This window comes from Echinops telfairi, unplaced genomic scaffold, assembly GCF_000313985.2.
Source record: "Echinops telfairi isolate 266 unplaced genomic scaffold, ASM31398v2 ScPeMD7_31;HRSCAF=116, whole genome shotgun sequence".
NCBI classification, from domain to species: domain Eukaryota; kingdom Metazoa; phylum Chordata; class Mammalia; order Afrosoricida; family Tenrecidae; genus Echinops; species Echinops telfairi.
In genome coordinates this window covers 56,172,173-56,198,731 of record NW_022103928.1, presented here as the reverse complement: position 1 = coordinate 56,198,731, position 26,559 = coordinate 56,172,173, and the positions used below count along the sequence as shown (strand labels likewise).

Genomic DNA, 26,559 nt, shown 5'->3' with positions numbered 1-26,559 from the left:
AAGCCAGTCCGGGTGCGATGTAGCAACGATGAAAAATACAACTTTCCTCTAGTTCCTAAATGCTTCCTCCTCCCCAGCCCCCTGCCCACTATCATGATCCAAATTCTATCTTTCAAGTCTGGCTAGACCAGAGGATGTACACTGGTACACATAGGAAATGGAAACACAGGGAACCCAGGACAGATGAACCCCTCAGAACCAGTGGTGAGAGTGACAATACCAGGGGGGTGGAGGGAAGGTGGGGTAGAAACGGGGAACCAATCACAATGATCTACGTATAACCCCCTCCCTGGGGACAGACAATAGAAAAGTGGGTGAAGGGACACGTCAGACAGTGTAAGACATGACAAAATAATAATAATTTATATATTGTCAAGGGTTCATGAGGGAGGGGGTGGAGAGGGAGGGCAAAAATGAGGAGCTGATACCAAGGGCTCAAGTAGCAAACAAATGTTTTGAGAATAATGATGGCAACAAATGTAAAAATGTGCTTGACACAATGGATAAATGTATGGATTGTGATAAGAGTTGTAAGAGCCCCCAATAAAATGATTAATAAACAACAACAAAAATGGCCTCCAATAAAACTACATTGCAAAAAATGGAGAAAAAACAGAATGGAAAGCATAAAAACAAAAATGTCGAAGAGGCTGAACCTGAAGAACGTGTGGTAGAAAAAGTACTGGAGCGCCCTGTTGTGAATGGGAAGGTGGAATATTTCCTAAAATGGAAGGGATTCACAGATGCTGATAATACTTGGGAACCTGAAGAGAATTTAGATCACCCAGAATTAACTGCGGCACTTCTCACTTCTCACAAAGCTGGTAAAGAAAACGATGGCACAAAAGGAAAGTTTTATCTGCCCGTTAATCCGATGATAGTAAATCAAAGAAAAGAGATGCTGGGAAAAAATGTGTATATATATATATGTTCTGGGAGGGGGCGGGGGGCTGGGGATAAAGAGTTACAGTCTCAGAAAACCACAGGGGCAGTCCTGGCCTATAGGGTCGCCATGAGTTTCATCTGAAGCCTAGTGATGTGACAAAACTGACCAATCCCCACATTAGGGTTCCATACATGTATAATTTAACTGTTTCTCATTGTGTATATGGTGTGAGGTAAGGGGTCTAATTTCACTGTGTTTTATAAGGCCCAGCACGGTACTCAGAAAAAGGCATACTTTCCTCCCATTGACCTATAATACTTGTTTTCATCAAAAATTAAGTTTCCACATAGAGATGAATTTGCTTCTCGATTCTTACAAATTGGTGTGGAGGCTGTGTCTGGGAAAATCTGAATAAAGCCTGTGGTTTAGTTAACAGCTGTATAGTAAGGCTAATCTCCTAGTTTAAAAAAGATACACTACAGCTATGTAGGCTATTAATTATTTCACAAGAAAATATTTTAAAATTAAAATGTCTGGACTTTTGTCATTACTGTTGGTTTGGAAGTGAAATTGGCTTTCTTATATTGATCTTCCTGTCCAACTAAACTAAACGCTGTACTTGGTTCTAAGAGCTTACTTGTAGCGTTTTCTACATAGATAACGGCATCGTTTGCCAACGAGAATAGCTACTTTCTTCTTTCCCATTTTTAGACCTTTTTAGGAGGTTTCCCCTTCTCTCATCCTCTGTTGGTTAGTCTCTCTGCATAATAGTGAATAGAAATTATCATCTTAGGCATTACTGTTTGTTGAGTTAAAGTATACCAAATGCTACTCAAACTTAATTTAATTTCACCAAAAGAATCTAGGAAAAATAGTTCCAATCTTCTGCTTAGAACATTTCTATCATAGAGATAGTGAGATATTACTTGTTTTTGTTTTTCGGTTTCAAACACTACAATATTTATTGAAAGCTTGGAGTCCCTGGGTGGGGTAAATGATTCATACACTAAGGTGCTAAAACAGAAGTTGGAGGTTCATGTCTACCAAAAGGGGCCTTGAAAGAACAGACCTTGGCAATCTCCTTCCAAAAATTGGCCTTTGAAAACTCTTTGGAGCAAATTCTCCAGACAAACATGGAGCCATCATGAGTAGGGAATGAGTCCATGGCAACTGGGTTATTAAGAAAGCACAGAAGATTTCAGATATATTCATGTATCTATATGAATAATGTGAACAAAACAGGTAAGATGACATATTATTAAAATAAACACAGTGATCTTAAGCTGTTCAAACTTTGTTTTCTTTCTTGGAAGGCATGGACCTGTCCTTGGTGATTCCTGCCCACTCAGAGTCTACAGTGCCAAGCTTTCCCCGTCGGATCTAGATACAGCCTTGTGAGTCGTTCTTTCTGACTGCATGTCAGAGGACATCACTCAGTGTCAATTCCAAGGCTGGGCCTTTTCGAAGCAAGTGAGCCTTCATGTGCTCTCCTCACTGCTAGAGGGCTCCGTCCGAGATCAGGTTCCCCGTTGATGTGGGACATCCTCCGTGCACTGTTTCCTGATCAATAAACACTTGTATTGTTTCCTTATCAATAAATACTTTTATGTTTAAATTATTACATTTGGGGTGTCTATTGATTATATAGCATGTAACTTTCTCTAACGTCCCCAAATGGTTTCTTTAAAGTAGGATTCCTACTGATAAAATAAACCATAAAATGTGCGGCAATGGTTTAATAGGCAGCAGAAGATGGAAAAAAACTAAGTAAAGATTGGAAAGATAGTTGTGTCCAGGCAGAAACAAAAGACGTAACAAAAACATTTCTGGTGGCAACTAAACTGTGGTGATGCACATTAAGACGTGGTTGTCTGTGGAGGAGCCACGCTCTTAATTAACTGGAATGGGGACATCCATTGGAATGAAGCTTGTATTTTGAGCACGGGTTATACAGGTGTATCCAATTGTCAAAATTCATCAAATGGAATACTTAAGAGTCGTACATTCAGTGTAGATTATACCTCAATTTAAAGCATGTCTACGAGGCTTAGGAATGCAGAACGATGCTTTCCCATCTATGTAGCCCATCCAAACCCAACCCACTGTCATTGAGGCAAATCTAACTCATCATGACTCTATGCAGCTTTCGGAAACTGCAAATCCTTACAGGAATGATACCCTCATCTTTCTCTAAGAGCAGCTGGTGGGCTTGAACCACTGACTTTATAGCCCACAGTACCAGGCTATCATAAAAGAGTTGAAAAATAGAATATCAAAACCACTGAATATCACTTGGCTGCATTTATTGAGGATCTGTGAGAGAGAAATAAGCAAAGGCAAGAACTGGCAGTTCTAAGAGCCAGAATTTGGAAATTTGGGACCTTCTAACCTCATATATTTCACACAACGAGAAATAAGATGGGAAAAGGTTTTGTGCATCCAAGACTCAATGCACTTTCCCAGGTAAACAGGGACTCAGCTTTGCTGCAGATCAGGTTAAATGTCAGCACAGGCAGCCCTTGCTCAATGGATGAGATCAGATCTGAAGTGTGTCTGAGTTGAATTTGTAGGTAAGATGGAAGAGGTGCCTATGGTTTTTATTTAGCCTTACTTCAGTGCAAGAAATGACTGAACCGTTTTTCAGTGATTTAAAAGCAGCACGTACAGCAAGTGAAAGCTGACTGTGATGAAGACTGAGTGGTAAGGAGAGACCGGCTCCATCATTTCAAAGTGAGGAGCAATTTACTTAACACTAAAGGGCAAGTATAGGCGGTTTGCAAGTTGGACATTCATAACCTGGAGATTTCTCAGGAAACCTGTTCCAGGCAGACATAAACAACACCCCCAACAAGCTGAGAGGGGGGAGAGCAGGGAGTAGGAGTGAAGAAGAACAGAAACAAATCAAGTTTGGGACCTCTGGATGTATTCACCATCCACGATGACCATATAATTTACTGTTCAAAGCTGTAAGAGTAAGCAAGGGTATCGTTACTCACTATGCTAGGCTATTTAGACCAACCAGTTGCTTCATGAGGAACCTTGATGGCATAGGGGGGCATGCATTACAATGAGGACATGAAGGTCAGCAGATCAAAACTACCTGTCTCCTCTGCAGGAGCAACATGAAGTTCATTCCTATCATGCTTTAAAAGTCAAAGAAACCCTGTAAGGTCAATTTGCGTCTGAGTCGACTGGGTGGCAGTGAGTTGAGCTGCTCTATGGGAGAGAAAGATTTACAGCCTCAGAACCCAAGGGAACAGTCACACCTTGTCCTAGGCCATCCCTATGAGTCAGTATTGACTCAATGGTAGTGGATTTGGGTCTATGCTCAGACAAAGGATATAATCATGTACTTGTGCCAGATTGGGACAGGGAGTCACTACATTACTAGTACAGGAAACTAACAGCAAGAAATGAGATCAGAAGCCTCCTGAATTCTGGAGGAAATACCTAACATTTGTCAAAACGAACAAAAACAACCCATAAACCATGACACTGACACTTTGAGCCATAAACAATGCTCACACCCTCAACAAGGAGGAAACAAAAGCCCCGGGGCCTCCAGAAGGAGGAACCTTCCAGAAGGCAGAGTCAGGAGCTGGAGAACAATGGATAAAGGCATTCCTTCTAGAGCAGTGGTTCTCAACCTTCCTAATGCCTCGACCCTTTAATGCAGTTCCTTATGTTGTGGTGACCCCCCAACCATAGCATTATTTCTGGGGCTACTTCCTAACTGTAATTTTGCTACTGTTATGAATCGGGCGACCCCTGTGAAAGGGTCAAACGACCCCCAAAGGGGTCATGACCCACAGGTTGAGAACCACTGTTCTAGAGAGCAGGAGCAGAATCTAATCAAAAGGTTTGCTGCCATCCCTCAAAATGCTTTTTGAAACGGAGTATTCTGGCTCCTAGATGTTCTCTCAGCTTTAGGAGATTAAACACAAACTTGTAATTTGCTAATTGAGGTTAATGCAATAAATTACGGACAGTCCACATACGGTGCGGATGGTGAGACTGTAAATTGGAAGAATCTTTTGCAAAGATCACAGAACTGACTGCCAGGAGACGGTGATTTCCCTCCAGCCTTGCTATTAACTGGATGACCCTGGATAAATCAAGATTTCTCAGGACTTCGGCTCCTTCATTTGTAAAATGAAGAAGAGGATGCCTTCCAGGTCTATACTTTTAATTTAAAATTCTTGACCTTGCTGAGCCAAAAGAAAATGACAAAAATCCTTTATAAAATGTCATTACTTAGAGAATCCATAACAGACTGGTTGGTGGTCTGGTCTTTACAGCAAAAGCAACTCAGCAAAATTCTAAAAAAAAGTTATATTGGCAAGAAAAAATTTTGGCACTCTTTCACTTCTTGACTTTTCTATATTAGTTTGGTCACATTTTAATACATTAAGGGATAGAATAATATATAAGCTTTTGAAAGTGCGATAGACACTTGTCTTTCATTTCATCAGGCTTTAGCATCTAATCCAAAAAGAAAGGAGGTAGAAGATCCCCATCCAACCTCAACATTACAACATGTCCATGATATTTATACGTTATCATTTTAGTGTTGTACATATAGAGAAGGCCTTTCATCTAAAAAGTACCATACTAACCTATTTTATCATTAATTTTTTTCATATCTTATTATTGATATATTCATTGAATCCTAAAAACAGGATTTCTTCTTAAGTAACTAAAGCTGGAAAAATATATCTGCTAAATTTCACCTTTTGATGTTCAGGGCTTTGCCTTTTTCATTAACAGAAAAACTAACCATCTATACTCATACTCATTATCCATAATTACCTAAGTGTATACATTGAACAGTCACAAATATAAAGGAACCAGCAAGCAAACTGTCACTTTGAATCACTAGCTGTTGGGACCCAGAAGAGACCGGTCAGCCTTTCGAGAGCCTGCTAACCCACCCTAGAATCAACAGAGAATTTCAAAGTCACGCTGATTGATTGTCCAACAACGATAAAACTGTAGAGTACATGTTGGACTACGGAACCAAAACAGGAATATAAAATCTACAATCCTCTGAAAAGCAATGGCCAATTTTTTCTTGGGTTAAGCACGTATTAAAGATGAGCAACCCGAACCAGTAGTAAGAAAACAATCCAGATTCTTGGCACACACCTAAAAGCAGGCCAACCTCAGCTCATCGATGAGTGTGAATAAATTTGAAGGACAGAACGCTAGAGCATCCCAAGGATATTGGTTGTTCCAAGAGACTTAATGGCAACTCCTCCCTGATAAAGAAATGCTGTTTTAATGATAAAAAGGATTCCTTAAGGGACTATCTCACAAACTGAGATGTTCCCATATTTGTTCTACTCGTAAAACATTGTTACAGGAAGCTTCAAAAAGTTCATGGAAAAATCCCATTTTTCCACGTTGGATTTTTCCATGAATTTTTTTAGGTTCCTTCATACCATATGACAACCCCCCACTTTTTGAAACTTTAAGGTTCATCTCTTCCTTCTGTTCCAGGAACATGTCCTGTATTCTCAATAACTTCCTCTCACCTTGGTCAGTTACTGGATCATCTTTTTGCCCGTTTCTGTTTTCTTTCTGTGTGGGTGTGTTTAAGTGCTTTCTCCCATTTTCTGGGAGACTTCCTCAGAGGCAACTTTTAACCCTTCTAATAAATTTATTTTAGCCATCATATTTGTAATTTTATGAGTTCTTATTCTTAAAGTGTTCTTTTTAAATACAATCTTCTTACTTCAGAGATGCAAAATCCTCTCATAGTTTCAAGAACATAGCATTTCCTTTTTAAAGATTCCTACTGCTGTCACTATCATTTGTTACTATGGTTTTTGCTTTTGCTTTTTAAAATTGGAGTTGGAATCATCTTGGAGGCATTCCTCCCAATCTTGTGATTGTTGGCCTCCTACTCCCATTTACATTGTGTACAATCTTTACAAAGCCAGCTGGAAGCTGGGCCTGTGGGGCTGAAGCTTGCAGAGTGGTGAGCTTCACTGAAGGGCCACGAGGCTACACGCAGGCTTCTTGGGGGGGTGGGGGGGTGAGTAAGGACAGTAGGGTTTTTCTTTGGAATTACTCAGTTTCTCACAGAACCATCCTCTAACACAAGACTTGTCCCCTACGAATTTGGTTCCTGGTGTTCTAAAAGCAAGGCTGCACCCCGCGCCCCCATTTCAGTGTACTTGAGACTACATTCTCTCAGGCTTCTGATTCTCCAAAGAACACATTTCCCCCTGCCTGGGATAACTGGGGAGATAGCTGGGAGGGTTTTTGATTGCTGAAAAAGCTGAGGATCTTTCCTTGGTCGTTGGTTTTTAGCCCCCTGGTTTACCTTCTCCTTCAGCCTAACCTGACACCTCTGATCACAGGACCAGAAGCTCTCAGGGTCAAACTGTTTCCTTCCATTGCGACACTCCTCTGTAAGGGCTTACATGTTCTTCTCCACTTTGTGAACATACAGCCTCACTGCCTAGCTTCACCTTTGTTGGTGTGGGATTACTGCTTTGACCGACTTTTCATCACAGAAAGAGTTGGAATTTTTGTTTCCTATTGGTTTTGTTTTAAACCAGAGAAGGCAAAGAGTTTGCTACTTACCTTAAACCAGAAATTACAGCCTGAACTATTTCCCTTGTCATCTTTAATGATTTAAGTCCCTGCAGTTTTGCTCTACCGAACACACATTCTCTTCTTCCTTCTAAGACAGTTGGAGAAAGCTATCCCTCGTCACTCCCTGAGGTCCCTAGAGACTTCTAGTCACTGGGGGAAGCCTCTCAATCACAGCATTAGGAAAACATGTCAAGGGTGGGCCTTCACAGGACCCGAAATCTCAGCCCACAGGAACATTCAGAAAACAACACAGGGGACCGAAGGGAACTGATCAGGATCTGCTCGGAGTGGAAGGCCTGACACACTGGATTCTCTCTGTGTTTGGGCTGTTAGACTAGGCGGAGGACAGACTCGCGCTGCTAGCGATCACCTTACTGACCAAACACTTGACTGCAAAGTGATGAGTACAGAAGCAAGCAGAGCTCAAAGAGAATCCATACGGGATATTTTGAGTTCCTGGCTGCAACGATGCTTGACACCAGTTGTACTTCTGGAAATCACTGTTATATAATCAGCTGGCTAGAGCTGGCTTTCTTTCATTTGCAATGGAAAGAGCCCTGACAAATCCGTCATCTAATCTAAATGAACAAATTATTTACACTTGAACTACAAATACCACTTTTGGCCAAAAATTAAATGGTCTGGCTTCTCTTATTTAAGTGTATGCATAAATCATAAGTAACATACACCACTTTCACCATTAGGTTAGTCCTTGGACTTTATCTGAATATCCTCATGTTTTAAGGTAGCTGTATCTTTTTTTGACCATGAGGCATATATTCTGTAGCACTGCAAATCTTATAGTTAATAATTTACAGAACCATTTTCCCCCACACTTCAATTTTTTTAATGCAAAGGCTATGTGGATAAGTGAAATAATACATCTCATAAGATTTGGTCCCTTGCAAGAAAAAAGTATGATTTAAATTCAAAGAATTACTCATACTTAGCCAGATGACTAAAGACTGGATCCAGAGACTGAAGACAAGGCTAACTTGAGCTCAAGGATTTATGGGCAGGAGGCAATCTGACTCCAAGGAGACAGGTGAGGATACTTAGAAGCTTTGTGTTTCTTGGACCCTTTCCATGGAGTGGCTTCCTCATTATCCTCTATTGGCCATTGTGCTTCCCAACAGTCAAGGTCTAAGCTTCTGGATTTGGAGCTCTTTCCTGAGTCTTATAACTCAAATGTACATAGGTGTCAATCTACAGACTCAAACAGATATATGAGCTAGGCAGAGAATTTAAAGGGTGAGCAGGCTGAAGACTTATTTGCATTAAAAATCCAATCTCCTCTTTTGTGAAACTCCCCCAACTGGCCATACATTATCTGCTGACCTTAGTCTAGAATTATTATGATATAGGGCTTTTATGAGTCAGATTTAGGATTTTTGCTCCATCTTAGTTTGCCCATGGTTTGTTTCCTAATGGTCTCTTAACAGTTAGTCACCGATAACCCTCCTTTGCATAGGAGCTATGTATGAATAAGAGTTAATGAAAATGATCACAGTAGTACGCACTTCCTGTGTACCAGGCCTTATTCTAAGTGTTTTACAAAAATTAACTCGTTTTGTTCTCACTTCCGTCCTATGAGGTAGATACCATGATTCCCATTTTATAGATGAGGGCACTGAGGTCCTGAGAGGGCTAAGCTACCTGTCCAAGATCACACAAACGTTATAGATTTGAAGCCAAGCATTCTGGCCCCAGGTTCCCTGTTCTTAACCCTTGCTCTGTACTCCACAGATATGCCATCCTGTCACTCTATAATGTCAAATTTCAGCCCAGGTAGTTGTGTAAGTAACGTTTAATACCATTAAGAGAAAAACAACTGCCAACAGTAAGGCTATGAGAACTGAAGAGTAGTGATTCCCACTGAACACGCAACCCCAAGCAAAACTCACTGCGATAGAATTCATACTGACTCATGGCAATGCTATTGGACAGGGAAATCTGCCTCTGTGGGTTTCCAAGCCTGCAACAGTTCCTTAGCACAGGAAGCCTCATATTTCCCCCAGGGAGAGACTGGTGGTTTTGAACTGCTAACCTAGAGGTGAACCTAACATGTAATCATTACGCCAACAGAGCTTATTCAGCTCTAACTGATTAGTGCAACATAAAAGAGGTAGGAACCAGGAAGCTGAATCTCTCAGTTTTACAGAGAACCAAGAGACATGGACACGTACATTGAGTTAGGCAATAACAAATTGAATCAGTCATTAGTTAAACTAACATGAGTTTATAAACAAGTCATGTTAAATACAAGTAGATATTGTGTAGGCCACACAAAACACATTTGTGGACCAGGTATGGCCCCAGGTCACCTTTTCTCAGACTTTGCTTTATGTTTCCCTTGCTTTCTAGGCCTACTTCCATTTCCGTGTCACTTCTCAGACCGCAAAGGGGTCCGCTCAAACCTCAGCTCTTGGGGCAGGTACAGCACTGTCACTGGGAGCCAGGAGGAAGTCAACCCTTCGGTCAATGGCGACTCTGCAGTATGTTTTGTAGGGCACATGCAGAAGAGTCCCACATTTATGAATCTGAGACGGCCCTACTGCAGCTCTCACAAGTTTCACTCTGCATTGAATACGGTGTGCTGACGCAGAAAGGCATCAAACAAGGTTATGTTTGATCAGTTGGTGGAAATATCTTGACCAGAGGCTTTCGGGGACCTACCTTATATTTTCTGTGGGAGCAATGGTTCAGAATTCACTAATTCAGTATTTGTGGTGACAACACACCCTCTGCCATTGAGTTGATTCCAACTTACAGGGACCCAATGGGACAGCAGAACTGCCCCCCCAGATTGTACACTCCATGGAACTATATTGCCACATTTCCCCCCAGAGAGAGGTTGGTAGGTTTGAACTGCTGACTTTAACCACTAGGCCACCAGCACACCTTTTCTAGAACAAACCTACTGCAAATAATGAGGCCTGACTATAGTTATGTGTTTGGTGTAAGCTATGACACTGAGCCTTTTTCTCAATGAGTGAGTCTTTTTCTCAGAGGAAGCACACATGAAAAGATCTTGCCTTGAAAGTATTTCCTATTGGTCTCCAAAATAACAGCTCATTGCTTTTCATATTTTTCAGCAGAGAAAAACATCTGAAAATGTTTCCAATCTATGTTTGCTCTGTGTGGCCTGGAATTTCTGAGGGTAGATCATCCTAGAGCAGTGGTTCTCAACCTTCCTAATGCCGCGGCCCTTTCATACAGTTCCTCCTGTCGTGGTGACCCCCCTGCCATACAATTATTTTCGTTGCTACTTCATAACTATCATTTTGCTACTGTTATGAATTGGGTGACCCCTGTGAAAGGGTCATTTGACCCCCAAAGGGGTCGTGGCCCTCAGGTTGAGAACCGCTGTCCTAGAAGCTGTGCTGTCCTACACCAGCTACGTGCATACGAGCGTTACCAAAAACATCCAGCGTGTCTGCCACACAGAACTTCAATTCACACTGTCGACTCCACTCTGCTAGCTAGCTCATCTCTCTGTCAGGGTGAGGTGTGGGTGCTCAGGACCAACAACAGTGGGGCAGGGCTTGAAGGTGCGGTGAGAGGCTGTAGGGTCTGTGGGTCCAGGCAGGGAGGAAAGGTATGCCGAGAGTAAGGATAGGTACAGTAGCCAGGAGACATGTCAGGGTTGCCAACAAAAAATTAAGAAATAAAAAAAATGTCAAGTACACAGCCTGATTTAGGAGATTCTTCCCAATTTCAACTTAATGCTAGAGAATTCTGTGGCGATCATTACTTTACGATCATTACTTTACGTCACTCTGGATCTGGGCACAATTCTAACGAACTAGAGCTATGGTACTGCATGTGTATGTTTTATTAAATGCTTTATGATAATCATGTAAGGGTCATATTCCCCATACACATAACTTCACTTACTATTAGGAGTTCGGTGTGCACATGATCAGACAATGGTCTCCTTTGATTAAACGCAAACTGGCGGAAATGAGTGTTTAAGTTGCCAGGTTGTAAGAGAAGAGAGATCACATTAATGAGAGTGAAGCTGTATAATCAGTTTATAAAACAAATCATGCTGAGGGCAAAGCTGACATCACCAATGCCCACACATCAAAGGTCACTTAGAGCTGTGATTCTTCTCTTTTTCGCCCCACGATCACTGCTCCAAGCCAAGCTGCTTCTGATTTTTATTCCATTCACATGCAACTGACCTATTATTTTCTCTTGGCAAACATCAATTCTACCATGTCACTCGTCTTAGAAATCTTGGTGGCTCCCTACGGCTTGGGGGACTGGGGCCCAGCTCCTCAGCAGGGCAGTCAAAGCTCTTCTAAATTTGGCCCATCCATCTCATTCAAAGCTTCTTAAAGCTGGCCGACTAGCAGAATCACTGGGGGAGCTTCTGAAAAAATCAAGAGGCTACATCTCATGCCCCAGCAGTTCTATTGATTAGGTTCCGGGGTAAGGTCCAGGGACTTGGGGTTTGTAAGCCACATCTATGGTGACTCTTATTCATTGCCAGGATTGAACCACTGGTCTCATCTTCCCACCTACTGTCACACCCCACATGAACATTCTGCTCCAGCTAGTAACACATGTTTGTTTGTTGGTTGTGTCTCCGGCCTTCTTTTCATGTAACGAATCTATCTGAAGGAGCCTCGGTTTGGCCATGGGCTGTTTAGCCACAAGTTCGGCAGTTCATGCCCATCAGCCACTCCACAGGAGAAAGATGAGGCTTTCTGTTTCCCATAAAGATGTATATAGCCTTGGATACCCACAGGGACATTGCCACTCTGTCCTACAGGGTCACTTTGAGTCAGATTCAAGTCAATGTCAGTAGGGGAGTTTAAAAATATAGCTGAGAATATAATTTCTTCTCTGAGCTCTTTATTAGCACCACTCTCTTTCCAACTACGGGGAGGCATAAGGATATTGCCATTCTGTTAATCCTGAAAGCTTCTATAACTGTCATGATGTATATTGGCAACTAATAACTTATTGTTTATACTGTGATGACCTCTTCAATACCTCACTCCCTACATTTCCAGTTCCTGGAGGAGAAAGCCAATGTTCCTGCTCCTTACCTTCAGCATCTAAGACAGTTTAAGGTAAAGAAAGCACTCATGTTTGTGTCCAATACTTTTGTTGAATCAGTAAATGAAATGCTCGGAATTTTATAATGTTTTTTTCTTAATTATGATGCTGCCTGAGCAATATGACAACACAGACTATGAAAATCCAGGGTTGATTACCTGTGAATGAATGTGTCCTTCTCTGGAAGCAGCATTAAGCCCACGTTGAAATGATGTTCATTGGCCCACAAAAATGTAGGTGATGCTAAATATACAGGTTATCACCTATAAATATGGTTTCCCCTACAGATGGAAGTACTCTACATACTCTAGTGTGTTTACATACTCTAGTTTCAACAATCTGTAGAATAGCAGACATAAGGAAGTAGTAATATAGCCCCTGATCTTTAATACCTGATTTAGGATGACCCAGACACGTGAAGGTGGCTGAAGCCATGTGCCACCCTAACACTCGGTGGTGGTATCAGCTCCAGTTCATAGTGACCTGAAGCCTGAGGCACTGGCTGGTCCTGCACCAACCTCACAACTGTGTGGGTGAGCCCCCCAAGGCAGCCACGATGTCAACTGGAACTATGTCCTTGAGGGTCTCCCTCTTTTCTGCTGACCCTCCGCTTTATCACACAGGATGTCTTGGTCTCCAGGGACTGGTTCCTTCCGAGAACATGTCCAAAGTACACGAGACAAAGTCTCGCCACGCTGGCTTCCAAGGAGCAGTCAGGCTGTATTTCTCTCTCCAAGGCAGATGCTGTTCGTTCTGGCAGTCCCTGGTATAGTCAATATTCTTCGCCAACACTGCAATTCAAAGACCTCTGTTCTTCCTGTCGTCCTTCTTCACTGCCCAGCTTTCTTTCACATGCCCGTGAAGTCAATGAAAATGCCACGCCTCTGATCCACTGTGGGATGGGGGTCAAAAAAAGAGCAAGTGACTCGTACCCTGAACTTAGAAAACACGAGAGGATTGGTGACTTGGGCTTAAGCTTCTCGTACACAAAAACCTAAAGCTAAAGAGGGGGTGATGTCAGAGTCCCCTGTCTGTTGATGCATGGGCAGAACCCCAGCTCAGGCCCTCCTACTGACCAAGCAGCCCAGGCCATGGGAGATGTGTTTCTCAACTCACCAGAGCCAGAATTTCTCCACAGAAGAACATTCTGCATGGAGGCTGCCTGCCGTTGAAGTAGCACTGGCACCTTACGAGTTAAAGAGTCTTGGGAGGGCTGGCTGAGAACATCACCACTATTCAGAACACCGCTTTTGTGGAAAATGCCCTCTGTGTTCCAATCGGCAGAATTAGACTGGAACCTCAGGAGTACAGTGTATGTCTTAGGTTGGGAACTGACTGTATCCTGTAATTACAGGATGGGCAGTATTTTCCTAGGCTAAGATGGCCCGGGGAAGGCCTGCCAGGGGTGCACAGCCTGGCACCAGGCATTACATGTGTCTACAAGGTGAAAAGCAGAGGGAAGGAGGTAGGAAAAGGCAGGCCCAGCCTTGACTAATCAAACAAGTATTTACTAAGCACTTTTAAAGGCTATACTGAATGCCGGAGGAGACAAAAGTCAGTCAGACAAGACCCTTTGACTTTCTTGTCTTCGACCTGGGGTGAGAGCAGACAGACATAAACACTAACAACACAGACCCAGAGCAAAATGCCATCAACAAAGCGAAACCCACCACCACTGAATCAATTTAGACTCACAGAAACCCTCTTGGATGGAATAGAACTGTTTCATGGGGTTTCCAAGCCAGTCCGTCTTTACAGAAGCAGACCACTGCATCTTTCCCCAGTGGAGCTGTTGGTGGGTTTGAACCGCTAACCTCATGGCTCTCAGCCTAACACTTACCCCACAGCACCATCGGGGCTGCTCCTTTAAGGGTTATACAAACGAACTCAGATGAAATGAGCAGAGAGAGAAAGAGCTGATGCTTCTAGCTCAGTGTTTCCTAAAGTGGGTAATCCTACTTCCCAAGGGAGGGCACTGGAATGAACCAGAGGGGGCTGCAAATTCAGATGCCCATACTTTATCCGAGATTACGGGCTTTGATACCGAAAGGCTTTAATATCCAGCAGGACGCTGAGTACTTTCTTTTTCCCCCATGAAAAAGGGACAGTAGGGCAGGTAAGTTTGGGAACCTATGTTCAAGCTGGAGTGACCAGGGAGGGCTTTGTGAAAGAACTTGCAGCTGGACTAAGGCTTGCAGGACTTCAAAAGGCAGCCCAGACAGTGAGGGAGGGCAGGGCAGCCACACAGAGGATAAGAAACACAGAAGGTGTGACAGAGAGGCCCGAGGAACAAGAATAGTTCTGGAAAGGGAAGACTTTAGTTGGCGAAAGTGGGGGGGGGGGGTATTTTGAAGAGCTTTGGAGGGTGCTTTAGTGGCATAGTGGTTATGAGCTGGGTTGCCAAGTGCAAGGTCAGCAGTTGGAAACCACCAGCCACTCTGTGGGCCTAAGATTGAGCTCTCTCCTCCCACCAAGAGCTGCCGTCTTGGAGCCCTCCAGGGGCGCTTCTACCGTGTCCTGTAGAGTTGCCATGAGTCGGAATCAAGTTGATGGCAATACGTCTGGTTTGGAGTATGCGGATGAAGAAATATACGTTCCATCCAACCAAGAGCGGGGAGCCATTTGAGAGTTTTTAAATGACTGTCCTAGTTCTTTATGCAGACTTCCCTGGAAGCAGAATCCAGAATGGAGAAAAGGGAATGAAGACAGAAAGCCCACTGTGGGGCGGTGCTGGTGAGGTGGCTCTGCCTCAGAGGTGGTGTGCAGAGCAGAGTGAAAGGCTGCCTCCTCCCGCACCAGCTTCATGAGCGCCGGTATGTTTGAGCTGACTGCTACAGCTGTTTGGTAAGCCAATCTCGTTGAGGTGCCCGAAGTCCTACTGCAGGCTTTCTACTTGACCCGATATTATGTCCTTTACCAGCAATTCGTTTTTCCTGACGATGCATCTCAAAGTCAACTAGCTGAAGTCTCACCACCCTCAGTTCGAAGGAACATTCTGGTAGTTCTTTGGAGATGGATTTGCTCGTTTGTTTGTGCATCCAGTATTATCTATCAAAACCACAGCTCAATTCTTTCTTTTTCCTTGTCCGGCTGTAGCCTGTGTCAGAGGTGACTGAAGAGCAGGGCTTGGGTCAGGGCTTCGTCATCAAAGTGACATCGTGGTTTTTTAAAACTCGAAGAGGGCTTTTGCAGATTTGCCCAATTCAGTACATGTCACTTGACTTCTTGACTGCTGCTCCCATAGATGTTGAATGGTGATCCAAGTGTCAAAATCATCAATAACTTCGCCTTCTTCATTTATCCTGAGAGTATCATGACTGGCTGAGCTGGGAGGAATCTTGCTCTCGCACGGTCCATAAAGAAGGCCGCAGTCTCGGCCTTTTTATCAGGACGTGGCTTCCTTGAGGGCCAGCCACCTCGTCTCACCTGCGTACTGCAGGCTGTTAATGAGTCTTTCTCCAACCCTGAATCCACATACTTCACACTCATATCGTCCACCTCCTCGGATGATATGCTCAGCATACAGGTTGAATAAATAAGGTGAAAGAATACAACCCTCTCGTAATTATTATAGTACTGGAAGCTGGTTAAAATCACCTTTTAAAGTTACGTTTATGCATAAGTGGTTATTAAACATTTCAAGTTAAAGTGCTAGTTGATTACTAAAATCTTCCCTTAATTATCAAGAGACAGAAAATCAGTAGAAAACATTACTTGAACTTTTAAAACAGAAAATCCAAATAACAGTTGCAATGGATAAAACTATTTTAAAAGCCTTCAGCAGAACACATAGGCACTAGAACTGATAAAAATAAGTGGATTGGTTTTAAAATGTTTGTTTTGATTTTAAAAATACTTCCGGTAAAAAAAATAAACTTCCGGCAGCTTACACATTACTTTATTATATAAACTCTAAGAGATTCAATAATCATACTTCCACGATTTTCTAAGACCAATGGTTCAAAACGTACGCTCATTCTCACTGTCATTAAGTCCTCTCCCACTCACAGCAGCTCTGTAGACGATAGCAGAACTGCCTGCTCCTGTGGGCTTCCAAGACTGTCAATCTTGACAGCAGGAGACAGCTGCATCTCTCTCCTGCAGAGCAGCTGGTGGTTTCAAACGCAGACCTGGGCTAGCAGGCCAACTCGTAACCCTGCTCAACGCCACCAAGTCAATACTGGCTACAGCGACACCACAGGACAGGGTAAAACTGCCCCTGTGAGTTTCTGAGACTGTAACAGGTTCCAGGAGTAGAAAGTCCCATCTTTCCCTGCTGGTGACTTCAAACTGCTAACTTTGCGTAATGACTGAGCCACCAGGGCTCCTTGGTCACCCAAATGGGGCTTAACTGTTTATATCTCAAAGCACTCTTAAGTTGGTGCTAACGTGGATGTGAGCAGACTTACTTGTGGTTTTATTTGGCAAATGTTCTCTCAAAGGTTAAAGCTTCAGTATTGGATGAGGGATGGCATTCGTCTATATCTAAAAGCAAATGAGACAAAGATAATGAAATTCAAAGGTGTGATGGGTAGCTTTTGAAGCCACAGATAATAATGCTTTACAGATGATAAATGAGAGAGACAGAGTCCTATAAAATGGACATCGTTTATATTGTTGTTGTGGCCATCTCTACCTCAGGCCGTGGGATGGCACACACTTTCTGCAAAATCCATGCTTTTGAGTTTTCGTTTCTGTTTATTTTTGTTTTCAACTTCCTCGGGTCCATCAACCAGAATTGTTCGGAGATCCGTAAACACTGAGAGCTCCTGGTGAAAGGCTACAACTCTGCCTTAGCCCTGACACTAGTTATAACTGCTTAGAACAACCTTTGAAAGCTGGGTTTTGAATGAATGGTTAGAAAACACACTGGGCCTAAGTGCTAGTTGACTGCTAAACATCTTCTTTTAATCATCAGGAAGATACCCGTTGTTTAGAAAAATCATACAAGGACTTAAACTGAAAATCCCAATGAAAGCTGCACCGCTGAGGAAGCCGGAACAGTTTCCTCGAAGTCAACCAGTGCTAACAATTAAGACGAGAGGAAAAGGAACCGTGGAGAGAAAAGGGCACCCTGCATTGTCGGGGAGAACAGCGGTGTCTGTCAACCCGCCTTCAAGAAATTCAATGTTGTTTTATTTTGTTTTGTTTTTAAGGTGGTTGTTCAAACTTAAAAAATAGTATTCATTTTTTTAAAATGGCATATTCAGAAAAAAAAGTACTCAGAAAGCCAAGCTTAATCTCTGGGGACGAGAGGAGAAAGGATTCCAGGAAGAGATCAAAGTTATAAGAACAGTCAACCATCGAGGGGGTCTAGAGAACACAGGGAAAGAAGCAGATGCAGGTCAGCAGGGGCAGGTGGACTTGCGGTGGTCCCATCTGGAGAGGGTAGGTACAAACACTTGGGAAAAGAGGGGCTAATGAGAATAGCGCGGCACCGAGGAGAGCGGTAGCAAAACATCATCCTTTGTCTCTCTCTCTCTCTTTCTTACATATCTGTTTGGTGAGAGAGGGAAGAGGACTGGTTACATTTGTCACATGGTCTAGGGTTCTCTGACAACTTGCTTGCCCCAGACCACGGGCAGTCTCCCCTTAATCCGCACAGTGCCAAGGAAGCACATCATGTCAATCAAATGGCTTTCACAAACATAGGACTATTTAAACACTTCACTTCCTTCTGGTTCATTTTGATAAGTTGCATCTTGTTCCCAAGGAATTCATCCATTGTATCTAAGTTTTCTCAATTGTATCGACATAAAGCCATTCATAATGTTTTTTTAACTTTTAAAACATTTCCTAGATCTCCAGTAGCATTCCCTATTTATTTCTATATTTGTAATGTCTATTTCTCTCTCTCTCTCTTTTCCCCCTTTCTAGGGGTTTACTGAATAAAGACTGAAGAAGAATCGATGCATTTGAATGATGGTGCTGCTGGGAATACTGTATCATGGTCTGTCAAGAGAATTAACAAATTGGACTTGGAGAAAGTAAGCCAGGACGTGCCTTGGAAGCAAAGATAGTGAAACTTGGTCTCATCTACTAAGGACATGTCATCAGGAGAGATCAGTCCCTGGAAAAGGACACCATGTTTGGTCAAGTAGAAAGGCAGCGACAAATAGGAAGACCCTGGATAAGATGGACTGACACAGTGACTACAACAATGGGCTCAGAGATTCTCACAATTGTGAGGATGGTAAAGGATGGGGCAGTGGTTTTTGTTCCGTTGTACACAGGGTCCCAACGAGCTGAGACAGACAGGACGGCACCTCACAACAACAGCAGGGGATGGGAAAGTCTATTAATGTTTTGGAAGAAACAACTTTTGGTGAGGGTTTCCAGTTTGAAATATCTTAGGCATGGCACTTCGAATTGGTTCAAAACAATTCAGTCACAGTTGAGGGAAACAAGGGTACAAATTGGTGGCAAAGCCACTGTGGTAGTTATATCATCTGTTGTCAATTTGAGACTTAAGAATGAAGGAGTGGGGTTTAGCCTGTCAATCAGGTCACAGCTTGATGACCTCATTTGGAGATAAATAGCTCGCTGGAGGCGGGACACGTTAACTCCCTGCGAGACATTCCTGTTCACAGGACACATGGAACTACTCAAGAGCCCTGGAGCTGAAAGAGCCATATGGAGACCCCTGCCAGCACTGAGATGCCTCTACCGCCACTGGATCCACAGACTTTCCACCCACTGGCTGTGATCTTCTTCCATTCAGCCATTCAGCGTCACTGCATGTATTTCATGAGTCTGAAGAGGAATTTATAGATTGGTATCAGACACATGGGCTACTATGGACTTATGGACTTGACCTGGACTGGGCTGGGATGCTTTCTTTATGTACAATTATTCTTTATATAAAGCTCTTTCCTACGCACATGAATGTCTATGAATTTGTTTTTCTTGTCTACCCAGACTAACACAACCATCAAATGGGAAATAAACAGAGGTGCTCTGCTCAAAGAGGGTGGGCATCTACATCGTCAGCACATGTTCAAGGCAGCACAGTCAGCCACCCTCTTTGAGCAGAGCTACAGTGGCCTATTTCCTCCTTGGGTCAAATCTCACACATGCAAGATCTGGTCGCTCTGCAATGTGTCCACTGCCCCCGTTCTCCTCAGCCACGGCTGAGCCACTCCAAACCAGTCTGAAGACCTGCATTGGCCTTACTGATCTTTTCTACTGCATGCCCACTCTTATCACCTTCTTTCTAGTTTATTTGTATTTACTGGAAGGATTCTTTTTCTAGCTTTTGGAGACAGAATATGAGATCACTAATTTTCAACCTTCCCCCTAAATTACCTACATTTAAGGCTAGATAGTTCTAAGCACTGCCATAGCGGGGCCTCACAAGTCTGAACATGCTACGTTATCATTTTCATTCCGTTAAAAGCAGTTTCTAGTGTTGGTTGAGAGCCATTCTTGGACCCATGAATTATTTCAAAGTGTATTGCTTATTCGCCAGGAAAAGTGAGGATTTCCAAGTCCTCTGTTATTTTAGGAATTAGAGTGGTGCTGCCAGGTAAGTGATGGGTTGCTAACCAGCGCTGGTTCAAACTCAACAGCTGCTCTGCAGGAGAAAGATGAGGCTGTCTGCTCCCACTAAGATTTACAGGCCTGGAGATGCTATAAACAGTTGCGATGAACCAGAACTGGTTCGCTGGCCGTGGGCTGGGTTACTTATTTCTAATCTAGTTCCAAAGTGGAGCACATACTATGTGAGTTGATTCCTTTGCCATTGGTTGAGACTTTCCCTTGTGCTTGATGCACAGTCTATTTTGGTCTAGTTCACGAGCACTTGAAAAGAATGTGCATTCTGCAGTTGTTGGGAACAGAGCTCTATAAATAACCAATAGGCCAAGTTGGATAAAAATATCATGTCAAGATCAATTTTATTGATAGTCAAAAATATGCCTGTTAATGCCACCTTGATCTTTCCTCCCTTACAGACTTTGATATTAAAATAATCACACTGAGGGTTTTATTGATTTAGGCTCATGTTTGTACATCATGAGGACAGTCTCAAAAAGTTCACGGGAAAATGCCCTTATCTTTTCATTCCATTTTGTCCATGAACTTGTGGAAGCCACCTCATGTGCCTTTTGCTTTTCTTCCCATGTACTTTTTATGGGTCTGCGTTAGTCACACACTGTTGTATTCTTCTTAACCCACTCTCACATGGTTAAACGGGAGCGTGCAGTCCATTTGTTGGTGGTGGCAGCTGAGGCAGCTCTGAGTCATGGCAACCCAGTGACTAAAAGGAAGCACTGCCCCGTCCCGTGCCATCCCCGTTGGCATGTCTGTGCTCACTGTGTGGCGGGTGTGTAATGCCTTCCACCGGTTCCAGTCAAGGAGCCAGAAATGTGACTATAGCCGCCTTGGACCCTCCAAACAGATCCTTCAAGTCCACGCGTCCTGCCACGAAGTGACCTCAGGGGCTGCCACATGCAGTGGAAGAACCACCATCTGGGCTCTGTTCTTTCCTCTGCCCCTCAAAGTGTGAGCTGTAATAAACTGCTGTTCTAGGATGATAAGTTTTGAGTTAATTGGTCACCCAGCATTAGAAAACTGTAACTGGTTTGTAGCACAGAAAAGAGGGCTCCTGTAGTAAAAATCCTAAAAGATGTAACACTGACTTGGGGACCACAGGGAGAGAAGAAACTAGAAGGGTCTTAAAGCTGCCGGTGACTGCTTGAAGAGCAGTAAGGAAAATGCTACTGGAGGACAGAGAAGTGGCACCCGCCCTGCTTTACCTGGCGGGAGAAATGTTGCAACCCTGTTGCTTGATGTAACATGGAAAAAAGAGGAAAGTATACCCATTACAGTGGCAGACTTGGTTAAAGAGATTTCCAGGCAGAAGGTTAAAAGGGGTGGACTATTTTAACCATGTCTGGAAGGTATGCATAGTGAAAGATTATTAGACAACGGCTTCTACCTTTAAGCAGGACTTAGAGGAGCTATAAAGAAGGCAAGGTGAGCTTTGTTTGGTGTTAAAAATAAAACTGAACATCATACCCATTCTCTCCCCAAACCTCTTAGTGTTAGGAATGACCACAGGGCACATAGGAAACTCAGGGTCAGCCCGTAAAGCACGGCTGTAGAGCACAAAGTCCCTGGAGTGTGGACATGTAATATGGTCTCCAGACTTTGGACTTTAACAAAAGTCAAGTCTGGGTGGACTTCTTAGAATCTTAAAGGGTGTTCCTTTCAGACTTTCTTTGTTAGGTAAAAGGATTCTATGAATCTTGGGCCCTGTCATTTAGGCGGAAGGACTTTAAAGAATCTTAAAAGTCATTGTCCCAAAACACGTTGGCTCTCAATCTCAAGTTTAAAAACCAACCAAAATAAAAGAGTCTACCTTACCTATCTTAGGGTGGAGTGGAGACCCAAAGCCCATTTGTAGACAATTGACCATCCCCTCACAAAAAGGTCACAAGGAAGAGATGAACCAGTCAGAGTGCAGTATAGCACCGATGAAACATACAACTTTCCTCTAGTTCCTAAATGTTTCCTCTCCCCACACTATCATGACCCCAATTCTACCTTACAAATCCAGCTAGACCAGAGCATGCACACTGATACAAATAAGAGCTCGCAACACAGGGAATCCAGGACAGGTGATCCCCACAGGACCAGTGGTGAGAGTGGTGAGGCCATACCGGGAGGCTGGAGGGAAGGTGCAGGGAGAATGGGGGAACTGATCACAATAATCTACATATAACCCCCGCCCCGGGGGACGAAAAATAGGAAGTGGGAGAAGAGAGACAGAGGTCAGTATAAGACATGAAAAAAATTATAAATGATCAAGCATTCATGTGGGAGGGAGGCTGGGGGCGGGGGGAGAATGAGCTGATACCAAGGGCTCAAGAAGAAAGAAAATGTTTTGAAAATGATAATAGCAACATATGTATAAATGTGCTTAACTCAATGGATGTATGCATGGACTGTGATAAGAACTGAAAGAGCCTCCAATAAAATGTTTTGTTTTGTTTTAAAAGAAATGAATATTATCCATGGATTTTGTTTAAATATAAAGGAAGTCTACACCATTTTAAAAGGAATTACATCGGCTTGGACTGAAAGAGACAGGGAAGAGTACAACACAAATGGAGACTTCTGGACTCTCCAACCTCTCAGGGCAGGAAGCAGACTAGGAAGACTACCCAGATGCAAACCAGAAGCACTTCTGAAGGGAGAAGTGGATGAGTCGGAATTCAGAGGATGAAGCCAGGAGCCGTGGAGAATTACTTCCAGGAAGCAGGAGTCCCCCTAATCAAAGAACTAGCACTGTGACTTTAAATGACCACCGACCAGTGAAGGCTTGTGCTAGGGGAGGCCTTCTGTGCTTGCCTCCCCACATGCTGGGTGTGTCAGGGGCAGATGAGTTGTCTCTTGAGAGGACCACAGCCGAGGGGCTTTCTCCACACCTGGACCTGCTTTCAAGGAGAAGATCCCGGCCCTTAAGCCTGAGGCTAAAGTCACCATGGGATGAGGACTTTCACATTTTTGGAAGGGGGTGAAGATGTTTTCAATGGGAGGAAGGGACATGATGTGTGACCAGAAGGACTGCAGTGAATTAACAATGGCTGCCAGTGTCCTCTTTTTGAAATTGAGAACACTCTGGGACTGTTTTGACCAATAAAATACAGTGGAAGGGATGTTGTTGATCTTCTGGCTTAGGTTCTGAAACACTAGAAACTCCTACTTTCTGTGTCTTGGATGATCTCTCAGACAATCTCTCTGGGATCCTCAAGCTCATGTATAAAAAGTCCCAATCACCCAAGATAGCTATGGTAGAATGTGAGCCAGTCTTGGGAGGCGTCTTTGCCAAGGCACCAGATACACATGTAAAGGGATCTTGTATCCTCCATAGAAGTCCATGCACCAGCTGAACCCCACCCAGCGATCTCAGCCGGGACAACAGGAAAAGAGGAATCACACAGGTGTGGCTCCCCTAAAGTCTAACTCACAGGACCAACAGCTAGATTACAACATGCTACGGTTTTTTAAATCATTTTATTAGGGCTCATACATCTCTTATCACAATCCATCCACCCATCCATTGTGTCAAGCACATTTGTACATTTGTTGCCATCATCATTCTCAAAATATTTGCTTTCCACTTGAGCCTTTGGTATCAGCAACTCATTTTCCCCCCTCCCTCCCTGCCACCCTCTCCCTCATGAACCCTGGATAATTTATAAATTATTATTTTGTCATGTCGTGCACTGTCTGATGTCTCCCTTCACCCACTTTTCTGTTGTCCGTCCCCCAGGGAGGGGGTTATAGGTAGATCCTTGTAATTGGTTCACCCTTTCCGCCCCACCCTCTCTCCACCCTCCCGGTTTTGCCACTCTCAACACTGGTCCTGAAGGGATCATCTGTCCTAGATTCCTTGTGTTTCCAGTTCCTATCTGTACCAGTGTACATCCTCTGGACTAGCCAGCTTTGTAAGGTAGAATTGGGATCATGATAGTGGGGGGAGAGGAAACATTTAGGAACTAGAGGAAAGTTGTATGTTTCCTCATTGCTACACTGCCGTCTGACTGGCTCGTCTGCTCGCCACGGCCCTTCTATAAGGGGATGTCCAGTTGCCTACAGATGGGTCTTGGCAACATGCTGTTTTAATCACTAGGTTTTGAGGCAATGTGTTAGGTGCTGTTGCGGTTAGGTGGCAGAGAATCAGGTCCAGCTCACAGTGGCCCGTGTACAAAAGAAACAGTGTCCGGTCTTGCACCGTCCTCACGGTTACTATTGTGTTTGAGTTCACTGCCACAGCCGTTGTGTCTTTGATCTCATGGAGGGTCTTCAACGTTTACACTGACCCTCCAGTTTCCCAAGCACGATATCCTGGACTTGCAAACTTGCAGTTCCTTGTACTCAAATCCTTTTTAGAAATGGAGGACCCAGTGCCCAGATGCTCACTGTAGCATTAGGAAAGCTAACAATTCCAAACAACTTTAAAATAACAAAACAACAACAAAGCATGGTCATTGAATCGAGACACCCTGTGTTACAAACTGAACGGCTCCATCAGGCTCTCGTGGCTGGAATCCCTCCAGTAGATTGCTAGTCCTTTCTTGCATGCCATTGTTGGGTGAATCCTAATCACTAGCCTTTAGGTTAGCAGGTGAGTGCAAACTGTTTGGACCACTTCCCCACACCCAACCCTGTGCCACTGAGTCGGTTTAGACTCATATAACTACGCCACTAGGGCTCCTTTACCCTGCTTCCAAAAACACTCACTGTCACTCAAGCAATTCAGACTCATAGCGACCCTTTAGGGCAGGGAGAGTTGCCCCTGTGGGTTTCCAAAAGTGTTACTCTTTACAGGAGTAAAAAGCCTCATTTTTCTCCCGAAGAGTAACTGATGGTTTTGAACTGCTCACCTTATGGTTAGCAGCCCACTGAGGAATCACTTGATCAAGAATGTTCATAGGAAAAAGATGAAGAAGAGACTGGAGAAGAGAAAGGAAAAAAATTTTTAATTCTGCATATCCTATAGTTGATATACGAATTACTTATTAAGAATGTTTTATTACAAGCAGGAACCACATGTGCAAATGCACAATGAAAAATGCTGTTTTGCGAGGGAGAGGGAAAAATGAAGAGTTGATACCAAAGATTCAAGTAGAAAGCAAATGTTTTGAGAATGATGAGGGCAACAAATGTACAAATGTGCTTGAAAAAAATGTATTCTATGATGAGGACAACCAATGTACAAATGTGCTTGACACAATGGATGGATGGATGGATTGTGATAAGAGTTATATGAGCCCCAAATAAAATGATTTTTTTTAAAAAAAGAAAAGAAAACTGCTATCTCAAGCTAATCCCTGTGGCTAATACCCAACTGTCTTTAGAGCTCGAAGACCCCAACTTGGCCCGTGTAATGGAGAAGAGCCAAATGTATTCCCCTTAAGCACAGAGTTCTTATATAGAAATACAGACTTTCTAAACTTTTCTCCTTAGAACCCCCAACTTTCCTAGGAGGCTATCAACCCAACCCCTATCCTTGCCGGCATGGAGAACTTGGCTTTGTATCTAAATTCTGAGAATAGGTGCCCTCCGGGTACTTGCCAGGGCTTAAGACTAACTGTATCGCTACTCTGTTTTCACCAAATGCTTCTGAGGTCCTCCAGGATGGTTTGCGTCCAGCTGCTTCTCATCTGACTCTGACACTCTATCTCTGGATGAAGCCACAGCAATACAGCATTCCAGGCCTTGTCCTTCTACAGCTCTCTCTGTTCACCCGGCAGGATGGTTATTTATTGAAGGGCTTTTGATATGAAGTCAATAACCTATACTGACCGGGCTTTAAGAAACTGCTCCAAAGAAGCAAGTCCCCCATCTATTGATTACAAGGGTGCCATTGAGGATGGAGTTCATTATACTTGCACTGTGACTAAAAGGATGATTTTTTCCCCCTTTGTGAATTTGAGTACTTAGGCTCCTTTAAAAAAATACAGATCAAGTGTGACCTGGTGAACACGAGGAAACACATCTTGTGAGGGGCTCCATGGAGCAGGAGCAACATCTGGGAGCACCTATAGGGTTTAGGAAACACCCGGATGCCAGGGGCTCACAAGTAGGGGGAAATTCCATCATCTCTACCTTCCATTTTAACCCATGGCCTTTTTGAAGCTCTCTTGTATGTCCTACCCTTTTTCTATTTTCTCTTTCATCATTTTTAGTTTTACCGAAATAGACTTTATTATGCCACAAAATTCACCCATGGTAAACATACAATAACATTTGAGACTTTTATAGAGGTATGCAACCATCATCACAATCTAGTTTTAAAATGTTTCCATGACCTCCAAAGTACCCCTTGAGCCTACAGGCAGTCAATGCCTATGCCTACCCACACTCTGCTAACCCATCTGCTTCTTATGACTATGAGTTTGCTTTCTCTACCATCAAGCTCAGAAGCAACAAAGCCCACATGGAAGAAGCACACCAGCCTATGCAACCACGAGGTGTCGAAGGGATCAGGT

At 43.4% G+C, this 26,559-nt stretch overlaps 1 protein-coding gene across 2 annotated transcripts in view; it reads right to left on the bottom strand.

Moving 5' to 3' along the window:
- ZNF438 (zinc finger protein 438) overlaps positions 1-26,559 on the bottom strand; it is a 185,027-nt gene that overhangs the window by 86,055 nt on the left and 72,413 nt on the right. For both annotated transcript variants that reach the window (XM_045290102.1, XM_045290101.1), the window contains one exon: positions 16,969-17,044. The gene's annotated coding sequence lies outside the window, so the exon portion shown is untranslated. The remainder of the gene's footprint in view (positions 1-16,968; positions 17,045-26,559) is intronic.